General features: G+C 35.2%; 1 protein-coding gene and 1 non-coding gene across 4 annotated transcripts in view; one reads left to right on the forward strand and one right to left on the reverse strand.

The window, feature by feature from the left end:
- Smyd3 (SET and MYND domain containing 3) overlaps positions 1-15,203 on the reverse strand; it is a 712,936-nt gene that overhangs the window by 252,335 nt on the left and 445,398 nt on the right. The window lies entirely within an intron of this gene.
- LOC125618584 lies at positions 4,755-4,859 on the forward strand. Its single transcript, XR_007349923.1, has one exon. It is a non-coding gene; the product is annotated as a U6 spliceosomal RNA (small nuclear RNA).

The following is a 15,203-nucleotide window of genomic DNA, read 5'->3' on the forward strand; positions in this document are numbered from 1 at the left end:
TCCCCCCCCCCCCACCCCAATACAGTTCTGCCCCTACAGGTTACCCTTCATTTACATCTCTTCATTTGAACCATATGAGGAAAATGTTTGTTTTTGTTTTGTTTTGCTGAGACACTAACTTACATATCTCTTGCCTATTTTTCTATTGGATTGTTGATATTTTCATGTTGATTTATAATTAAAGCAGTTCATTATTCTTTAGAGCAAGAGTTGGCAAACTTTCCTGTAAAGAGCCAGACAGTAAATATTTCTGGATTTGTGGGCCAAAAGATTTCTGTTGCAACTACTTGATTCTGCCACTACTAAGTGAAGGCAGCCACAAACAATATGCAAAAGAACGAGTGTGGCTGTGTTGTAATAAAACGTGATTTACAAAAACAGTCAGCAGGCTTGATCTGGGCTTTGGTCTGTAGCTGCCAACCTTTGTGCTAGGGAAATCATTCTTTCTCTTATGATATGAACTGCAAATACTTTTCTCCCAGTTAGTTTTTAACATTTCCTTAGAGGTCTTGCCATGCAAAGTTTTTTTAGAATTTTTATTTTAACACAATGCAATTTATCTGCTATTTATAGTTTCTAGTTTCTATATTAGAGAAGAGTTAAGAAAATCACGAGAAAAGAAAGATTGTACCTTAAATGAACTTGTTAGCCCAGTTGTCTTCTTAATGAGACTACTATTCTGCCCTCTAAGACTTAATTAGTGAAACCTGTTTCTTAAGGAAAATCATTCATGGAAGAATAAAGCATAAAATAGAGTCAGAACCTGACTACAGCAGAAGTTTCTACTCCCAAGGTATCCTGGGTACTCTCAGGCCATTTGATTTTAGACCTTAAAAACAATTTCTCTCCTTAGTCTCCACTAAGGACTCTAGGAATTAGAAAAAACATTCCCTTACAACATATTCATGTAAATATTCCAGGAATTTTCCATTCTATCAGGGCTTGCCCATCCCCAACATTATTCAACATCAGTGAAAGGGTAACTTATGCTATACTTGGTGTTTCCATTTCAGACCCACACTTTGATGCCCACATGATTCTGCCCCAGGTCTAAAGACTTCAGGTTTAGTTTGTAGTGAATTTAGTTTTCACCTTCTAGAAGTTAAACAAATATCTTTATAAAAATTTTGTAAGTAGAAATAGGAAAAGTAAAACATTACCAATTTAAATACCTGTTATTTACATAAACTAGATGAGGTTTTCTCTGGGAGGAAACTGGACATTCAATTTTTCACTGGGGGCTAGTATTTAAAAGTCATAATGAGTTTTGCTTACTTTCTCCTGCTATAGAAAAGAAGACACAGTTATAGGTGAAGGAAAAAAACACAGACTATAGAAATTTGGAGGTTTTGGCATAGATTTGCATCCTGAGGAATACAAATAGCAACCGGCAATAGCAATTTGAAATTTCTCACTTGAGTTATTATAAAAAAGGATCCTTGAAATTGTAGACAGCTGCTCTGTCCGTAGCAGAACAAATTTATTCCTAGTTAAGATATGCATATGCACATATATGTTTTTATTTATATGTTCATCCAGATGTAAACACAGGTATATGCAGACATACACTTTCCTCATCTCACCATATTGTCTTTAGAGTTCATATTAGAAAATGCATATTCAAACTAACATAAAAAACTAAAGTAGTAAAGGTAAATATAAGCTTTGGGGGAGAAGAAAGACATGGCTCAACAACTAATACAACATCTATGACGATCTCAGGCAACTTCTGAAATTCAACCACGTTGTTCCTATACCTGTATTCCTCAAACTGACACTTAAAATCTGGTCAGAGACTTCAAGTCTCCATTTACTAATTGATTCAATAAATTCTACCAAGTATCTCATGTGCAAGGAAGCCACTTGGGATTAAGAGTACTCGTAACTAGTGACAGTATAGTTCAAAGATCATTTATGTGGAAGTAAAGAAAGGCAAACCATCAAAATAGAAGCCACAATAGAAGTTTTCTCAATTGATAGGTCATGTTGTAAGGGAGGCAAGGTCAAGGTTCAGTTCTCTCTTTGCCAATTACTTTTATTATATTTCAAAGACACAGGCTTGATTCGAGAGCTCACCACAGCTTACCATTACATCAAAAGAGATATGAGGAGCTGGGGACGTGGCTCAGTGGTGCAGTTTGCCTGGCATGCACAAGGCTGTGGGTCCAATTCCCAATTCAACAACAAAAATAAATAAACAAATAAACAAATAAGAGATATGAGGAAAAAAGAGTGGCTGAGCCTCAATTCTTTCCAAGTACTGGTGAAGTAATAACATCAATTCAGGGTGGATCAATGTCACTGTCTCAATATAAGTTACACTTAATGTCCAATGTGATCTGTGACTGTTAAAATTAAGACACTTATCCTGGGTAGTATTAAACTGAATTTATTCAGTCAATCTTACAAGATGCTACAGTGAAAGAGTATCAGCTTTTGGAATCAATGTACTCTAATGTTTAATGTAGTGCTCTTTGGATGTTTGCTATACCATATTCTCAGTCAAACTATTATTAAGATACAAAGATTAAAATGGATTTATTGATAAGTGAATTTAATTAGCTCCAAGAAGAGGAATTAAAGAAATAGAAAAATACTGAGAGGAAAGCTTTCTGGCATTGACACCCACCATCCCAGCTTATTCATAAATCACCTGCTATGCTTCATGACCATAAATATAAGGATTGCTTCTGTTCATCTTTTTCTTATACAAGTATGATTTTGGGCCTGGAATGGCATTGACCCACTCTCAAAAGAAATATCCCAATAAAGCTGACACTGCCCTCTAAACACAAATTTCAGTAGGAATTTGCTAAATTATGCAAAATCCAGACCCAAAGGGAAACTACCATCTGCATTTAGTCACACTGGGATGAATTCTTCTGGTGTGAAGGTTTTCAACTGGCTTGTGTTAGACCTGTAGATATAAACAAAGCTCCCAAGAGCCTCCCCTCAGGTCCAACAGACTGGAAAAGCGAGCACAAAGGAAGAGGAATCCATTTGGCAGGTTCCCTCTCTCCTGGCACAACCCAGCAAGAATGTATATAACCTCACCAACACGACTTGCTAAGTTCCTGTGTGTTCTTTCATTTAAAACATGGGTTTCATATTAAAATATGTTGAAAACTCCTGTACTCTTTGATTCCTAAGCTCCTATAGAGCTCTAAAATATTATGGTATATAATTCACTGATTCTACTGCATCTTAATGTTTGCTGCCTAGAATTTTGTTTGAAAAATCACGTAAAATATTGCACAAATGGCACAAAAAAAAACCTGGAAGATAGATGGTTTTTCTATCTCTGAAGTATAATTGTTAAAGAATTACATGGTAGGACAAACACAGGAACATCTACCATCCTGAAGGTGGGAATAAACTCATACAAAGTGAAAAGATTTTATGTTCTTCACCCTTTCTCCCAAGTGTGTTTTTCAAAATAAAGCCAATATGAAATATCAAAGGACAAAATTTTGCAACTGTTGAAATTAACACATCTTTCTAGAATTTATAATACTAAATTTCTGGTTACTTATTCAGAGTTGAACTTTTCTGTGAGAGAGGAGTATTATATACACCTGGCATCTGTGTATGTATCCACGTATTGCTGGGGCCCTAAGCATGCACACAATAAGCCCCAAAACTATCCGGCACACAATTCAACAATTATTCTGCTCTCTAAATAAGAAATCCTAAAGGCAGAGGAAGCAAGCTATTTATACCAAGTGTGGTCCAATATAATGCATGTATCAGAAAAATCATCAGTTCTAGTTCTAGAAGAGAATGAGACAGGTTATAATCTCTTTTGCAGTGAATTCAGATAGTGGTATAGTGTTTGCCTACCATGTGTGAGGCACTGGATTTGGTCCTCAGTACCACATAAAGATCAATCAATCAATAAAAATTATTGTTTCCATCTACATCTAAAAAATTTTTTTAAAAAGAAAAAAAGTATGACCAAATACATATGCTTTAATCATAATTTACACTCCCTAGACAAAACTACCAGTAAGAATGAGGCACTTTGGGCAAACACTTTCTCTAACACCCTCCACCACGAGACTGGTTTTATTCTACTCATTTCACAGCTAAAGAAACTGGGCCCAAAAGAAATCTGTCCTAGGTCTTATGACTGATAAATAACACTGAGAATGTGACCCCTAAGTCCATATGATTCCAATGCCTGTGTTTAAACTATAGAAGGCTATATATAGAAAATAGGTAGCCACATCCCTCTAAACTCTGCCATTACATAGATCATACATTGTATTTCTGGCCATCACCAGAGCTAACTACTATTTATAAGATTATGCCCTATATTCACAGATATACAGTAAATATTGTGACAATTGGGAAAGTTAAGATAAGAAACAAATTAATATGACAAGAAAAATGTAGGATAGAGTGAAATTCACAGGAAATTTACCAGAAAACGGTAAGGAATATATATAAATATGGCCCAAAGCCATTATATACAGGGGGTGGGGGCACGCGCTGAGGCAGAAGGATTGCAAGTTCAAAGCCAGCCTCAGCAACGTAGGGAGAACCTATCTCAAAATTTAAAAAAAAATAAAAAAAGAACTGAGGGTGTAGCTCAGTAGTAAAGTATCCCTGGGTTCAATCCCCAGTACCAAATAAATAAATAAATAAATAAAGGGCTGGGGGTATAGCTCAGTGGCAGATTGTTTGCCTAGTGTACAAAAGGCCCTGGGTTCAATCCCTAGCACTACTAAAATTTTTAAAAATAACCATACATTGTGTTCACTTTGGCAGCACATATACTAATTGAAATGATATAGAGAAGATTAACATGGTCCCTATACAAGCAGGTTATGCAAATTCATAAAGTGGTCAACATTTTTGTTACAGTTAGAAGCAAGAAGTACTGGTGTGCTGTTGCTCATGAGTGTGACTACAGATAACAATAAGGAACTGTAAATTTCAAAAAGCTAGAAAAAAGTATATTAAAAGTTTTTACCATAAAAATGATTAAATGTTCAAGGAGATAAATGTTTAACCTCATTTAAAAATTACACAATACATACATGTATCAAAACATCACATTACCCCATTAGATATGTACAATATGTATTTGTTAAGTATCAGTTAAAAATAAATTTAAATTTTTAAAAAGAACCATACACTCAGACAAATTATAAATTCCTAACTGAAAATTAAGCAACAAGGAGTATAGCGGCTTCAACTGCTGCACACGTAAAATATTCTATAGTAATTAATTTTTGTTCTTTGTGAATAAGTGTTCAATCATCTACAATACTTAATGATTTAACATTATCAATGAGCCAATTCTACAATAGGCACCTTAATGTCTTAAGTTAAAAAATGTTTTGCCTATCCCTCTAGAAGAAACCAAAGCTGCATTCATCTATTGTTCGTTTATGCTTTTTTCTTTTCATAGAAACTCTTTTCCTCCCTTTTCTGACAATTTATCTCTTCCTTTATTTATGCTTTTTCCTTTGCACAGAAATCCTTTTCCTCCCTTTTCTGGCAATTTATCTCTTCCTTTATCTTAAAGATTGAGCCTCAAATTTAATTGTTAAAAGCCTTTCTAAACTCCATTCAGTTTGTCTTTCCCTCCTGTCCCCAGGAACTCTACATTTACCTTTATGCAAAGTCTTAACCACCTATTTCCCTGGCATCCCTTTTGCCGGATTAAGTTCTTTTGGGCTATTTCTGGGCCTCTGAATGGTACCTGCTCTATTAATAAATTATTCTCTGGAATAAATAAAAAATCTCATGAATCAAATGCCCAAATAAAATTTACAAAATGCATGGGGGAGTTTTTCTCTTTTTTCGATCATTCTCCCTACTTTAACCTCACCCTTAACTACATGCAAATAATTACATACCATCACACACACACACACACACACACACACACACACACCACATTCATTCTGTCCAGTCCATGGAGTAACTGCCTTCACTATCTTTAATATCAAAATTAGACAAAGGAGAAACAAAAAATTGAGATTTTCTAGTAATTCACAAAAATTACATAATATGCTAAAAGTCTCGCCATGTATTGTAGCCATTCAATTAAACCAATATTCCCTAAGGACACATTATTATGTAAAGAACTACAAGTAAAAATTTAGGCACTCATGTATTCTATACACAAAATGCTTGAATAAACACAGAGATATCCAGAAAGTTCCAGAAAAGAAGAGTTAAGTACTGCATATATTGAAATTATATCTTGGGATAGGAGCAACATTACCAAAACAACAATTATTTTAATTTTGGGGGATGGCCTGAAATACAGAGACTAACTCAATAGGATACATGTGTGGTTCTCATTCTTTGGACAAATAATGGGACAAAAATTAAACACACATGTTCTCCTGCAGGGCACAAGTTTGTGAGAAAGAATCAGGCCAGACTTGGAGTGAGATACTAGATGATAATTTGATAAATGCTGTTTACCTTTAAAATGTGATTAAACAGCATTTATAATGAACATGCTTAGAAAATGATGAATAATGTATCATATGTGCAGTAAAGGATAATGGGAAGTGATTGTCTGCGGGGGTAGTTTTTCCCTGGCACTGGCCCAAAGCCATTACAGTGTGTTTCTTATGAACACTGGAGTTAGAACTCTGCCAGAGGCAAAAATCCTGAGTACAGCACAGACTACAGACTACAGAAAGATTCCTACCCACAACTTCTGGGATCTTCAGGTAAAGGCAAATCGGTAAGAACACTCATTTAGAAATAGTCAGTATTAACTATCACTGATGCAGTATCCTTAGGTGGTTCCTGATGAGATGAGGAAGTCCTTCTAGGTGTGCTCTGCTATTCTCCAGGACTTCAATGAGATTCTTTTATAATCTGTCTAGTCCAAGACTTGATTGTAAAAATGGAAAGAAATCATTCCACAAAATAACATATATTCAAATTTTCTTCTAAACCAATAGTATCATAAAAAATTAAATGCATACCTAATCTGGGCTGATTCACAGTGTATATTTCTAAATTAAGAGGAATTCATTGTGCTGGAAAAAACATAACTTGGATTTAATTTTTAGCCACAAATTATGACTCATGGTCCAATCTATAGGAAATAACTTCAGCAAGTTCATATCCATACATACTGACCTAACATGTTCTGGATGAAGACATTGGTGTTCATACTATAATGAAAATTAGAACTCCATGTAAAACAGAAATATTATAGGATGTCTACTTTGTCTTCAGAGCAATGTACACAAGCCAGTTGACAATGCCAGTATAAAGGACTTAATATAAATGGGTGGTATAGAGTCAAAATTTGTAGGTATATAAAAATAGAACTTATTTAGAGAAGAGTGGGTCTCTGTCTCATGGTTGGCAGAGAGGCTAGAGGTCACTGAGAACAAAGCACATGCAAAATAACTTCACAGGACACAATTTTATGAAGCATTTCCTACTCTGAGCAAAGATGTTGAAGAGGTAATGAGGTCCCACATTTACATGTAACAAAGGATGTCTATTAAAAATACTTAAATAAAAAAGATGAAGTTTGCTTAAACATGATAAGGTGAATTTAAAAAAATTCAATAGCAAATATAAGACAGAGTTGTAAAGTGTTAAAGCCATTGTTATTAAAATGAGATGTTTTACAAGGGTAACTATCATTAATTCCTTTAAATGTTGCTTTGAATACTCTTCCTGGTATAATAAGAAATTACCTAAAACATATACATGACATGTATTTATACATATACAGGAAGCAAGTATCTTTACTTGCAGAAAAGATTATATACTTTGGTGCTGGGGCTGTGTCTCAGCATTAGCACAATTGCCTGGCATATGTGAGGCACTGGGTTTGATTTTCAACACCACGTATAAATAACTAAAGGTCTATCAACAACTAAAAAAATTTTTAAAAAAGATTATATACTTTGAAAAATCAATCTCTAATAAAAATACTAAAAGTAATAAGCAAATTTATTCACATGAATAGATGAAAATAATTATGTAAAAATCACTACCTTTATACTGAAAATAAATAGGTAGCAAATGAAAACCACTTAATAAAAATTAGCAATACATAAGTAGGATAAATTTAACAAAATATAACTTTAACATAAAAAATAGATATTATTGAAGAATATAAAAAATACAGGAACAAACAGATAAACACATGTTCCTATAGAGGAGACTAATCTCCAGTTATAGTTGCAGATCACGAATTGCCAATGTATGTGTGTGGTGACTTCATTTGCGGATTCTGAAAAGCATGCAGTACATATTTAATAAAATCAGCTGAACAGGGCTGGATTTGTGGCTCAGTAGTAGGGTGCTTGGCTAGCATGCGTGAGGCACTGAGTTCAGTTCTCAGCATTGCATATAAATAAACAAAATAAAGTCCATTGACAACTAAAAATCTATTTAAAAATCAGCTGAACTGGGCTAGGACTCTATCTATCATGTTAATTGGGAAACAAATTAGCACTTAATGTAAAATGGGCAGAAGATATAAAGCCACACTATAAATTGACATTTTCTAATAATAAGCCTATGAAATTCCTCTCACACTTACTCAATGAATGGCTCACAAATCCTTAGGAGAAGTTAGTATTACTGCATAACCCATCTAAATGTTTCAGGAATTAATTACCACTTAAATATCTCACTGGTAAATACTGGCCTCAATCAAGATGAAACTATACAAATTTTCAGATAAAGGTGGTATATACTGGACAATGTCAAATAGAAGTTGATTATAATATCAGTAAAGAAAACAATATTAGAGAGCAAGTAGTCAATGTTTTAATACAAGTAACAGACAGCCTTCCACAGAATCATAGATTATAGCCCAAAATTATAAGACAGTACTCTTTTCATTTCAAAATAAACGAGAGGTTTACTGTAGGCTTTCATTAGACCCAAACTCATGTCTAGAATTTTCTTTCTTATTATAATTAAGAGCATCATCTGAAAGTCCTGAAGTAGTAGCCCTCTCATGATTTCCAGCCAGGCAGGCTCTCTCACACACAAAAACACATGCATACAGATACATAGAGATAATTTTTTGCTATGAATTCAAAAAGGATCAATGTACCATATACTTATCAAGACAGTTACCAGATAAAGAAGAGGCCATGGTGCATAGGAAGCTGGACAAAAGATGAGGGTCTCAAAGCCATGCCAGATTGGGTCACTGTTCACCTAGAATACTCTAAGGTAGTCTACCAAGAGGAACAATATTAATCACTAATGATGAAGGGAGCAAAGACATGTGAATGAAAGAAGTGTTTCTGAGTGTCAGGTCCAGTGTACAGAATCATAAAAAGCAAAAAGAATTCCTAGGATAGACATGAAGATCAGGAGTTAAGAGCTATGACTACAGCAAAATTGGTCTTTGTAACTAATTTAGAATGCAAACTGTGGACAGAGGTTGTTGTAGGCTTTTGTTATGTTGTACCCGTTGCATGTTGTGTCTGTATGATTACACAGTTGCACACATGTATGTAAACAAACCCAGAGGTAGCAAGAGAGGGGCTGGTTTCATGACTTAAAGAAGTTGGGTAAAACTAATGTTTCAACTAAATATTAACCATGAACCTAGATTTTAATACTGTCCCATACGGAGTAACAATGCAGAATTGCTTAGGACAAAATAAATTATCCAAGTAGAAAGAAAACTTAAATGTCATTAGAATTATATAATCAAAGCTATAAGAGCAAATTGAAGACCACTGATATACCTTTATTTAGAAATAGAAAATTATGAAGAGAAAGACATCTTAAGTACAATTCTTTGGAAAGATAAGATTTTTTTCCCTAACCACAGCTTAATATTAATTTTTTAAAACATAACAGGCCAGGGAATTACAACAAAAGTTGGTCATCATCTAAAATATGGGAAATTACTCTTTTTAATTTTCAAAAACAGCTTTATTAAATTGATATTTTCAACAACATTTGTACTAGGGTTTCTTTATACCCATGCTCATATGCTCTGGATACCTACTATCATTTAGACTTTTTTCTTTTTTACTTCTAAGTATTCTTTTTATTTATCTATTTTTAGTTGTAGATGAACACACTACCTTTATTTTATTTATTTATTCAGGGGAAAATTACTCTTAATCTTTGCATAGATTATGTGACTAAGACTATCAAGAGTCACTTTCTCTTTTCAAATCCAATCCATTTCTATCTTAGATATTTATCACTGATGCTGGAAAAATTAGCAATTAAACTGAAGGCCATAAAACTAATTTCTTCTACAGTATAAAGAAAACACAGCAAAGAAAATGTAATTTCATATTTCTTTGAAATAGATCATGCCAACTACTTTAGATTTTTTTTATTTCCTATATGTATCAGAACACCATTCTCAAATGGTACTCTCTCTAAACAACAAACTATTCTTATTAATTATTTTGAACACTGCATGCACACAGAAGTAGGCAAAATTGGAAGGAAGAACTTTCCAAGAATAAATGAACAACTAAATCAGAAAGGCAGATCTGAAATTTTATTTTCATCAGGCACTGCTGGCATGATCACAAAATTTAAAAGACCCAAATGATTCTGCATAAATCTAGCTCATCATCTTTCTTATAAAAAGTCCAGCTTTAATGAAGTCCATAATGATCTGGATAAAATGCATTTAATTAGATTATAAACTGCAACATAAAACAGCTGCACCATGCCTTTTAACATTTTCTTCTCTGAAGATCAGAGGACTGAAAAGGGGTTATAAAACAGCCCATTCATTTTTCTTGTCTTTTAAAAGGAGGAGAAAGAACCATTAGGCACAACTAAAGTTCCAGACAACTTTTATCCAGTGAAATCCAAGTCTGCCATATCGTGAGACCTCACACAAGGGCATGATGATGGTGTCAGGTGACAGACACATCAATAGGATGGCATGGGATTACACAACTCTGGGGAATTCTAATGATTTCTCATGTGATACTGATAGTGTAAGACATGTTTTATGCTTGATGGTATCTAAATAAGACACACAAGAAAGAAAAAAACTAAGACTAATTAAAATACATTTCAGAGATAATCCCAACATGATTCTTTATCAATAAGCAAGTCTACTGTGAATTTGAGATGATGAACTAAAGCTCACTCTATTTACCCACAGATGTATCTATCCACTCAGATAGGTCCTTTATTTAATTTTGATTGTAGGAAGACAGGAGGTAAGAAACAGGCATACAAAAATGGTTTAGTTCCTCATATATGTACCTACACATGTCCCAAAGGTATTATCTTGACTACTAGAAACTAGAGCCCAGGATCTGGAGTGAATAGCTCTCTTCTGAATCCCAGTTGCCACATTTATTAACCCTATGACTCAATTGCTACATCTATATACAGTGAAAACAGTACATATTTGTAGGGTAATTATGTTGGATTCAGTGCATAGCATTTAGGATTTGGCCTGGTTTATAATAGGTGTTCATTAAGTTAAATCACAATCCAGAAAGGCAAGCATAGTTAAGAGAAATTAAATAACATCTTTAAATAAATGAAGAGATATACCATGTTAATAGATGGAAAGATTCAAAGTCAGATGTCAAAATTCACCTAAGTGATCTACATTCAATTCCACTGCAATCAAAATAACAGCAAGCTTTATAAAAAAAATATTGAGCTGATTCTAAAATTTATATAAAAAGAAAAGCAATTTTAAATATCCAAATCAGTTTTTAAAAAAAGAAAGAAAAACTTATAGGGCATTCACTATTTGATTTCAAGATTTACCAAAAAGCTACCCTAATCAAGATGGTGTGGCATTAAAGAAAGAATTGAATGTAGAATCTAGAAATAAATCTATACAAATGTTATATCAGTCAAGCTGTGAACAAAGTACTTGACAAGATCAACTTAGGGATGAAAAGTTTATTTTGAGCTCATAGTTTCAGAGATTTAATCCATGGTAAACTGACTCCATCCCTCTAGGCCCAAGATTAGGCAGAACATCATGGTAGAAAGGACATGTCAGAGAAAAGTTACTCACCTCATAGCAGCTGGGAAGCAGAGAGAGAGAGGAAGGGGCTACATAGAAGATGAACCTTTTCATAGAATTCCTCCAGTCATCCACCCTGCTACCCATGCCCCACATAACTACAGTTACCACCCAGTTAGTCCATTCAAACTAGGATGACTGATTAGGTTATAGCTCTTATAATCTGATCATTTTACTTCCTGCATTAACATAGCAGATTTTGGGGGAACACCTTATATCCAAACCATAACAAATATGGCCAATTGATTTCCATCAAAGATGCAAACATAATTCAGTGGGGAAAAGAAAGTCTTTTCAACCAATGATGCTGGAAATTTTTTCCAATTGGGATACATGAATGGTAAGTGAGTACCAGCTCTGATCTCACACCATATTTAAGAGTTAATTGCAAAAATGGATTATAAATCTGAATGTACAAGCTAACCCACAAAACTCCTAGAGGAAAATCTTTGTGACTTTTCAAAAGAAAATAATTCTTAAGTAAAACAAAAAAGGGGGAGGACAGATGGATAGACTGATGAGAGGGTCAGGAGGTGAGCAGCATGACATATGCTCAGGGCACCAGGACAAAAAGACTGCTACTACTATGATGGAGATGTTGGAAAGTTACTATCACGAAGAAGGCCACCCAAAGAAGCCTCACTGAATCCACGATTCTTAGTGCACCACTATAGTCTCCATTGAAAAATGGAAATCTATCACCCTCACAAAGCCAATGCTAAGGAGGTGGCCAAACCACAGCAATAATTACATTAAATTCTTGTGCTTCATCTGTTCAAACAGGTCCAAGGTGGCCAGCAGATGCAGAGGTTTTGTATTGGTAAGTATTCTTCAGTATCTGATAGCCTATTTGAGTTCTGACAGTTGTCTACCAATGGCTCCATGGCAAGTGATATGAAACTTAATAAGCATCACATAGTCATCACTGTGAACTGAACCTGGGCCTTCATCATGCAAATAAGTCACAGGGATCTGGCTCCTGTTAGGTTAACAATATCATCATGGTCATCTAGGAGCTACTGAAGTACCACCACAGGTTGCTGTATGTTGACACTGATATTCGCATGGCAATGTATAGAAGAGGTCTCCTATATAGCACAGACCCACTCATAACTGTGTTTCTCAATCAGTACAAACAGTACTTTGTGCCCCTCAATAAATACAAACAGTACTTCCCTGGAACTGGGGACTTTGGAGTACTGGGACTGGCATAGTCAAGTATTATAACTATCAGCTCCATGATGGGCGTGATGATGAGTCTGATGAGGTCATTTTCAGGTTGGTCACAAACCAAGTAATGGAGATGTTCCAACCTAATGTGGTGGTCTTATAGTGTGATTCAGACTCCCTATCTGAGGATCAGTTAGGTTGCTTTGATCTGACCATCAAAACAATACCATGTGTCTGAAATCTGTGAAGATCTTCAACCTGTCTGTGCTGACACTGGAAGTGGGTGCTAGATATACTTAACGAATATGGCCCTAGACATAGAGATTCCTAATAAACTTCCATACAATGGCTAATTCAAATACTTTACACCAGATTTCAAGCTTTAGATCTGTCTTTCCAACTTGACTGACCACAACACAATTGAGTATCTGGAAAAGATCAAACAGCAGCTGTCTGAGAACCTGAAGATGCTGACTCAGAGGAAATTGGCAAAGAGGAGAAAGGAGACCCTGACAAGTTACCTTGACCTTTTCCTCTGGCAAAAATAAATAAATAAAAAGAAAGGAAGGAAGGAAGGAAGGAAGGAAGGAAGGAAGGAAGGAAGGAAAGAAGGGAGGGAGGGAGGGAGGAAGAAAGAAAGAAAAGGAGGGGAAAAAAAACTTGCCTTAGACTCTGATGAGAAGGGAGAGATTGGCCACAAGAACTCTTCTAAATACAAAAAAGCCAAGACAGCCAGGTGCCATGAGGCTGTCTTGGCTCAGAAGGCTGAGGCAGAAGGATCATAAGTTTAAAACCAGTCTCATCAATTAGTGAAGCTCTAAGCAACTTAGCGAGATCTGTCTCAATATAAAGAATAAGAAAGCCTGGGATGTGGCTCAGGGGTTAAGCACCTCTGGATTCAATCCTCAGTATTAAAAAACAAACAAAAAACAAAAACAAAAACAAAACAACAACAACAAAAAAACAACAAGCCAAGATAGCAAGATAGTCAAAACAGAGAATGAAAAAAGAGAAAGACCCCCCCAAATGTATAAGATATAAATGTTCCCAGATATTAGACAGAAATCAGGATCCTGAGCCCAGTGCAGGGTCCAGTGCAGGACTTAGGACCCTGCAACTGTTAACTCTTGTATCAGCTACCTTACCACCCTTCCACAGCTCAGCTTTTTTTTTTTTTGGTGGAAATTGAACTCCGGGCGTTGTGCATACTAAGCATATATTCTACCAATGAGCTATACCCCAGCTTTCCCAGTTTAAGTTCTTAATTTTGAACCATAAAAGGTGCCAGATCTGAGTGAAAGAGATATTTTTATGTAGTCATAAGACAAAATTTTGAAATGCCAAGTGCCTATTTAGTAGCTTTGGAAAAGTGCCCTAGTTGAGTGCTCTAGAAGCGGTGGCTGGATCTTCAGGGACCCCCTGTTCTTTTGAGGTTCCAAAAATAACATAAGTCATTTTAAGATTGGTTCTGTTCTCATACCTTCCCACTGACCTCAAGTGAGCTAAGAAATTCATATTGCCTGCCCTCTGTCTTCTCCTAATTCTGCAGGTAATAGTTTAGTTTCTTTTATGAGATACTATTTTCTTTTTTGTGAGACGCTCTATAATAAAATGATACATTTCTCTAAACACACACTTTATAAACACGAACCATTAAAGAAAAAATTGATAATTGGACTTTATCAAAATTAAGAACTTTGGTCTTCAAAAGGTACCATTAAGGAAACAAAAAGGAGTTGGCATGGAGGCACAGAGGCTGAGGCAGAAGAATCGTAAGTTCAAGGCCAGCCTGGGCAACTTAACCAGACCCTGTGGCAAACAAAAAAACAAAATAAAAAGGACTGGGGATGTGGTCCAGTGGTAGAGAGCCCCTCAGTTCAATCCCAGGTACTGCAAAAATAAATAAACAAATGCACAAGAGGTGGGGGGATAAAGAGAAAATATCTGTAATGCATATCTGACAAATGACTTGCATCCATGTTACATAAAGAATGCTTAGAACTCAACAAAATGAAGGCAAACAACCAAAAATAGGTCC

The sequence above is a fragment of the Marmota marmota genome, unplaced genomic scaffold (assembly GCF_001458135.2).
Source record: "Marmota marmota marmota unplaced genomic scaffold, marMar, whole genome shotgun sequence".
Taxonomy (NCBI): Eukaryota; Metazoa; Chordata; class Mammalia; order Rodentia; family Sciuridae; genus Marmota; species Marmota marmota.